The sequence below is a fragment of the Macaca nemestrina genome, unplaced genomic scaffold (genome assembly GCF_043159975.1).
Source record: "Macaca nemestrina isolate mMacNem1 unplaced genomic scaffold, mMacNem.hap1 Scaffold_73, whole genome shotgun sequence".
Taxonomy (NCBI): domain Eukaryota; kingdom Metazoa; phylum Chordata; class Mammalia; order Primates; family Cercopithecidae; genus Macaca; species Macaca nemestrina.
In genome coordinates, this window is record NW_027257864.1 from 183,923 (window position 1) to 191,913 (window position 7,991).

Below are 7,991 nucleotides of genomic sequence, written 5' to 3' on the forward strand. Positions count from 1 at the left end.
GATACTCTGTTCCTTTTTGCTTTTCAGTTCTGGAGATTGGAGTTGGGTATTTCCCTTTCTCCCAGGTCAGAAGGCTCTGATAAAATCCCACCAGGTTAGTCTCTAGCTAACTAGCTTCTCTGGAAGGTAGACCTAGTGAAGAGTGCACCTACATATTGAAAAATGATTCCTATTCTCTTTCCCCTGTAGTAAGTATGAGGGGATTTTTCTGTGATGTTTACTTCGAGAACCTGGTTGAGCTTCTGATGATACAACTCACAAAAGCATGAGACCCATATGCACAGGCCTCCTGGAGGTTTTAACTCTCAGACGTGGCCACACCTCACTGCAGCAATTTGTCAATTCCAGTTCAGGTTTTCCAATCCCAGTGTGGGTTCCTTGGAGCATTGTGCTCCAGTGTATGGTGATTCTCTGCTTTACCGCTACGGACAGTGGCTTGCCTGTGACCTCAGGTCTCTTGCAGGTTTAAGAAGAGCTGCTGATTTTTCAGTTTGCTCAGCTTTTTACCTGTGAGGAGGGAGTGACAATTCTCAAGATTATCGTGTATGGAACCTGAAATTCCCCAACTCCATTATAGTGAAAAGTGTCTTCCCTTCCTCTGGCTCAAGAATTAAAATATTTTCATTCTTTGACACATTGCAATTTGATTCCCTAAATACTTATAATTGTAGATTTAAAAACTCGGTCTTCTGCTGTATCAGACATCTAGACGGGCACTTTCCAACGGAATTATGAGAGTCCTGTTATAGAACTTGAAACCTTCCTTGTAGCCTCATATAAATATATAAACAGGTACAATTAATTTTACTAGTATATTTTTAACTCAAAATGCTCATACCATACTTGCAATAAGAAATACAAATAGGCCAGATGCGGTGGCTCAAGTCTGTAATCCCAGCACTTTGGGAGGCCGAGGCGGGTGGATCACGAGATCAGGAGATCGAGACCATCCTGGCTAACACGGTGAAACCCCGTCTCTACTAAAAGTACAAAAAGTTAGCCAGGAGTGGCAGTGGGCAGCAACTTGGGAGGCCGAGGCAGGAGAATGGCATGAACCCGGGAGGCGGAGATTGCAGCGAGCCGAGATCACGCCACTGCACTCTAGCCTGGGCAACAGAGCTAGACTCCGTCTCAAAAAAAAACAAAACAAAACAAATACAATATTTTCTGTTTTTTATATTAACTGGCATGTCTTTCACGCAGCAAATCCAGTTCAGACCGGGCGCACTTCATGCGCTCAGCCGCCGCGTGTGGTGAGTGACAGAGACCATCCTGCATGTGTGTGCACTTTTTACTGCCTCTTTCTTGACCACAGATTCTACCTCCTGTTTCTCTGTGTATGCAGTGATTATTAGCTGAATATTACACATTGTGGGTAACTTGTTGAGCACACTCAGGATCCCTAACCTTCCTCTAAAGCTTTCCAGCTCTTGTTTTAGCAGTTAGCACAGGCACGGCTGGGTCATCGTGACATGGGCAGGCTTGGTTGGATTCGCTGTTGGTGTGAATCTGTGGAGAGCTCCCATCCTGCACCCACTCCGATCTCCCCCTCCTGGATGTGGTAAGATGGCCATGCTCCGCCCACACCTGAGCTCTCTCTGATCTCCCCCTCCCGGACATGGTAGGGTGATATGCTCTGCCCACACCCGATCTCTCTCTGATCTCCCCCTCCTGGACGTGTTAGGGTGGCCATACTCCGCTCACACCTGAGCTCTCTCCGAGCTCCGCCTTCTGGACGTGGTAGGATGGCCATGCTCTGCCCACACCTGAACTCTCGGCACCACGGTCTGCAGGTGTTTTCCAGAGGGGAAGTGTACTGTGGGTGCATCTTATTCATTCTCCTGCCCTCGCCCTCAGGTTCTGGCTGGTACCAGAAACTAGGATCCAGGTCAGCAGCCAGTCATTTCATGAAGATAAACTTCAAGAACATTCTCTGAAGGGCAATGAAACTGAGTAAGATCTAACCACTGTTACCAACAACCAAGAAAAATAGGTAAGAAAATGCAGCTAAGATTTGGATCAATAAGTACGGTAATAAACATGCAAACTGTCGCTAAGCACAAAATAGGCTGGGAGTAAAAAAATTTTATGATATTGACATTTACGATTTTACAAAACTGCCCCATATGACATATCAAGAGAACTCCTGATGAAAATTTACAAAGGATGCTTTATGGCTTATATAAAACTGTTGGTCAAATCCAAATATTTCACAAAAATAACATTTCAAATAATATTCTTTTATATTTTGCAGACATCTGTACAAGGAGGTTATTCATCACACATGACCGAGTAACATTTCTCAGCGGTTGGATTCAATAAGTGAAATAAGCAAATAACCGCACTGTTTCTTCCATTTCAAAGTCATTTCTCTTATAGAAAGTGGTCAAGAAAAATGTCCGTTGCCTTACATACTGGTTAGTGCCAAAAAGTTGGTTTAAAATATTTCAAGTGGGTTATCCTTTTACGTCCATGTTGTTAGTTACACAAAGAACACATACAAATACAATTATTTTACCATAAGTTTTGGCAAATTATAACCATTAACTAAACAAACAGGATTGAGCATGTTATTTTTTGAGATAGGGTCTTGCTCTGTTGTCCAGGCTTGAGTGCAGTGGCACGATCATGGCTCACTGCAGCCTGATCCTCCCACTCCAGCCTCCCGAGCAGCTGGGACCACAGGCACACAACACCATTCCTGGCTGATTTCTGTATTTTTTGTAGGAATGGGCTTTGGAATGTTGCCCAGGCTAGTCTCAAATGCTGGGAACTCAAGCAATCTGCCTGCCTTGGCTTCCCAAACTGCTGAGGTTAGAGGCATGAGCCACCATGCCTGGCCTAATCATTTTTAAAGAGTCTGCATTTATTATCGTTATTTTTTTCCAATTGAGATGGGGGTCTTGCTCTGTTGGCCCGGCTGGAGTGCAGTGGTGCCATCTCAGCTGACAGCAACCTCTGCCTCCCGGGCTCAAGTCATTCTCCCACCTCAGCCTCCCAAGTAGCTGGGACTAGAGGTGCACACCACCAGGCTCAGCTAATTTTTTGTACTTTTGGTGAAGACAAGATGTACAAAAGGCATTTCTGTACATTTTACCATGTTGTCCAGGCTGGCCTTGAACCCTTGGGCTCAAGCCATACACCTGCCCTGGGTTCCCAAATTACTGCAGTTATAGGCATGAGCTATCGTGCCCAGCCCTTAATTATGTGATGTGGCTTAATATTAAAATAAGGAAAGGGAGGAGCCCCAGGAAGCACGTTGACAGAAAGGGCTCCCTTGCCAACAACTTGCTAGCACGGCATTCACTCCCTTGCCTGCTGGCACTGCGTTCTTTAGAAGAAGAACACGTTATGTGTCAATGAAAAACAGAAACAACATAGGAACACCCTGTCTCTACAAACACTTAAAAATTAGCTGGGTGTGGTGGCGAGCACCTGTGATCCCAGCTGCTTGAGGTTGAAGTGGGAGGACCGCGTGAGCCCAGGTGGTCACAGCTGCAGTGAGCCAAGAGCTGCCATCATGATGCTGAATTCCAACCTTGGTGACAGAGCAAGACCTTGTCTCAAAACAAAAAGCAACGAAAACCCAAAATGATGCACTCTAAGTTCTGTCCTTTAAATTCCAGTACCTTCACGTAAAGGTGAAACTCAGGAGCTGCCTGCAGTAATGTGGACATACGCTTGACCTCTGCTCTGATCTGAAGCACGTCCTTCTGTCTCACTGCTTGCCAAGACTAAGCTAAACTTCAGAAGTAAAAATACTCCCCAAAATGTTGTACATTTTCAACTATTCGTATTGTACCTTAAGTTTCTTTGGTATTGGAGCAAAAATACGGTGTCATTTAAAGTGATATGTAGCTTCAACGTGGGATGTAAGGTTATTCAGGTCCTTTGAGAAGACAAGCTTGCAACAACGACATGAATAATGTTGGAATCAAAATCACAGAAACTAAACACCAAATAGCGTAGGTTCAATCTGTGTCTCTAGCAAGTATCTGGATAACTAAACTTTCTGCTTTACTTGGGCGTGAAGATCATGAAATGTAGTTTATAATTATTTGGGCAGAGAAAATAGAGAATTGGGGTAGTTATGTAAAATTCAAGATTAAAGAAAAGCAGTATTATATAGCAGAAATATAAATTGGCGATTACCTTCAGTAATTTAGATCAGGGGTTGGCAGGTCTGTACACCAAATCTAGTCCGTTGTTCTTGTAAATAAAGTTTTATTGGTACACAGTCATACTCATTTGCTATCACCCATGGCTGAGGGCAGAGTTCAGTGGTTGTGAGAGACCTTATGGCCTGCAGGAACTAAAATACTAGCTAGCACCTTGCAGGCAAAGTTTATGAGCTGATTTGGGTAGCAGCCTAAACTGTCCAATTCGCTTGTTCTAAAACAATCCAACAATATAGCACACTTATCTGAAGATTTGAGAATATGCATGCCACAGCCTAATCAGAAGAAAAGTCCAATTCCACTCAGAGTGTTACAAACTCTTCCCTTTTCACTACAAAGAATTAAATGAACAAAACTGTGTGAGATTTTACTGGTATGTATCATATGTGTGAATCTTGATGAAAAGTTAAAAATGTGTATTTATACAGATACATAGTGTTACTTTTCATACACTGTTTTCGGACTTCTGGTTCACAATATCTGCATTTCTGCACCATGATTTTGAAGGCAAAAACCCAACTGCTGGGCTAGCGGTCAATTCTGAGGTGCCCAGCATGTTCAAGAGGCAGCGTCGGGGAGCGTGTCCCTTACCTAGAGGGGTGTAGGCATCCATGGAGGTCTGCACGACCAGGGACCTGCATTTGGAAGGCACAGGCACTGCCATCTTCCGCTCTTTGTGTCTGGCCAGAGCCGCCTGGACAGCTTCCGTGCTGCTTTTCGCATTGAAATTAAGATTTGGGAGGAGACACCCTGACACTATGTGCATATTCTGTTTTCCATGAGTTCTTCACTACTAGTTTTAGCATCCACTGATTTCCTGTCATTCCTTCTAAATCATTAGATCTTCCATATTCACTGAAAAATAATTTTGTCTTTCAACATTCATTTACGTATATCCATATGTACTCACAGAGTCTGGCTTGGTGGGTTATGATTCATAGTTACAATGGTTTGTTCTGTTGCTCAACTGGTCCCAGATTTGACACCGGAATCCTCAGCCCTTAGACCAGGGCTCCTTCTTGTGAAGAACGGTGTTTGGAAGCTAAGAGTGGGCACCGGGTGCTGCTGGGCATTGCCGGCAAGTAGAACACACACACGCATGTACACGCACGTACACGCATGTGCACCCACACCCATCCACAGGCACTTCTATCCCTGTCTACATCTGTCGGGAGCCACCAGCTTATACTTGTACCTCCTGCAACACTCAACATATTCACTGATTTATTAAGCTTATTTGCTTAAGCCTGGAGATAAAGAAATGCTTTCAGAATTGCTATCTAATACCACTGTGAAAAATCTATCCAGTTCAGTGCTCATTTGTAATTATTTTTTCATTGTTTTTTTGGAAGGTAGGGAGTACAAAGTATACACAGTGAAATGTTCAGATCTTGAGTACACTTGGCGCATTTCGATAAATGGAAATCTATTACCCTACTCAAATCTTTTGCATCAAAGTTTCCACAAGTCCCCTCCCAGTCAATCCCAGCCCTCAAGAGACAGCCACTGTTCATTCTCGAGGAGTGTTCTTGGCGCTCTTCCGTCACCCGAGACTCGCATAGATTCTCCATTGTCACATGGACTCCACGGCGTGGTGTTCACTCTCTGCTCAGTTCAAGGCTCCTGGAACTCATCCCCATTCTCTGTTTTGGTTTCAGTATTTTGTACGTTTTTCCTGATGGGAACTAGGACAATGTATGAATATCTCAGAATTTGCTCATGTTTCTCCAGATGAGAGACATTTATGTTGTTTCCAGTTCTTGGCTATGACAATTTACTCTGCAGATAATGTGCATTCTTTTACAAGGACACACATTTTCAGCTCTCCTTGGTGAACATCTACAGCGTACCTGCTGGGCCATATGGTAAGTGTACACATTTTAAAGAAACTGCCACAGTGTGCTGAAGTGGCTGTGCCATTTTAAGTCTCCATGAGTCTGAGATCCAGTCTGTCATATCTTCACCAGCACCTGCTACTGTCCTCCCTTCTCCACTCTTGTGAAGGGGAACCTCGTGGGTTTAAGTTGTACTTACCCAATGACTCCCTGGTGAGCACCCCTCACGGGCCACTGGGCATCGGTATACATCTGTTGCAAGGAGTCCATCTTGCATGCTTGCAAAATTCACACCATTTCTGGTTGTTTGTACATTTCCTAAAATGTTCTAAATAAGGCCCTGTGTCTTCTGTACATCAAGCATCTCCCTGCTTCCAAGTCTTTATGCCTTTTAGTTTTCCTGACTCACTTCACGGACGAGGGCCCCAGTGCGCACCATGCGAACCTGAACCATGGAGAATGGCCATGCTCCCGACACCCCTGACTGTGGGCAGAGCTCCCCGGCTGCCACCACCGAGGAGGGGGGTCAGCTCTTGTTTTTCAGGAGTGGCCTTTATCAAATGGAGAAAGTTCCCTTCTGTTCCTGATGTGACAGGAAATTCGTATAAGGACTATTAAATTTCAACAGATGTTTTCCAGTGTCTACCGAGAGGATACAATGGGTTTTCTGCTTTATTTTTTGTTAATGTGGTGAATTACATTGATTTTTGAATGATGAGCCAAATGTGCAATGCAAAACTACAGATCATGAGAACAAACTCTAAGTGGTCATGGTATTCTTATCCCTTTTACATATTTCTGGGTTTGATTTAGTAAGAATTTGTTCAAAGCTTTGGCATCTGTATGTCAACAAGAGTGAAAGGCGTGAGATTTTGCCTCGCATGCAAACTAACAAAGGGAGCCAACACCAGCCCAATGCACTGACGGAGCCGGCACATTTCCGGGCCAGAAACAAAGGGCTTGTCACACACAGTGGGGCAGCAGGACCCACTCACCCCTGTCGATATTCAGGATCACATAGTGGGGCAGCAGGACCCACTCGCCCCCGTAAATACTCAGCAACATCCTGTATCCCTGTACAAAGACAAGATGTTATTTAGGCAAAACAAAATTAACGATCATGTAAAGAACTGCTTACATTTTTCTCTTCTCAGAAAATTTGTTTTTAGCAACCATGGCTCTCAAGGCATTCACTTGCACATTATACATAATACTGCTTGTGCCCAAAGTCATGGTACCTTCCTATTCTTAAATAATTTACCAAGAGTTCTGAAAGGTGAGTATTTTAAAGAGAAAAGAGGTATGTGGCTTACCCCAGGCTAAGGAGTGAGTTAGCTGGACAATTCTTGTGAAATATGTGCTTTTTCTAATTAGAAAATCTGAGAACAAGGTATCAGTGTGAGTCTGTTTTTTCCATGAAGGAGTGAAGTGGATGCTGGGAAATTGAAGGAGCTTCAGAACGGGAATCTCACAACCTCAAATGGGGAGACCGGCAATTGGGAAAGCAGTCACTCTGATTCATGGAGTTTTTGGAGATTCACGTCCACTCCGTGCTGCATTTGAGCGACTTTTCTTCTTGTGATGTGGACCCGATAGAAGAGAGGTCCCACGTAGACATTCGGCATTTGTGAGGGTCTGGCACCGTGACTCACTTCTACAGATTTAACATGTCTATGTATAAATTACAATGGCTCATCTCTATAAAAACTGATAGCAGTTATGGATCAATTCCCTCATTTCTCACTTGGGCCACACTTCCTGTTTCTGCAAGAACATATCGCTTGGCTAGAAGACACGATGTTGACATTGAAAGGAAAAAGGACCTTGTATAAAAATGATGCAGAGAATTCTTCTCAAAGGCCACTGGGACACACACTTTGTTGGTGACCAGCTGTCTACCAGCGCGGCAGCGAGAGAGACAGAGCTCCACTCGTGAGCAGTCACAGCACCCGTGACCCACACCAAGACCCCCAGGGTG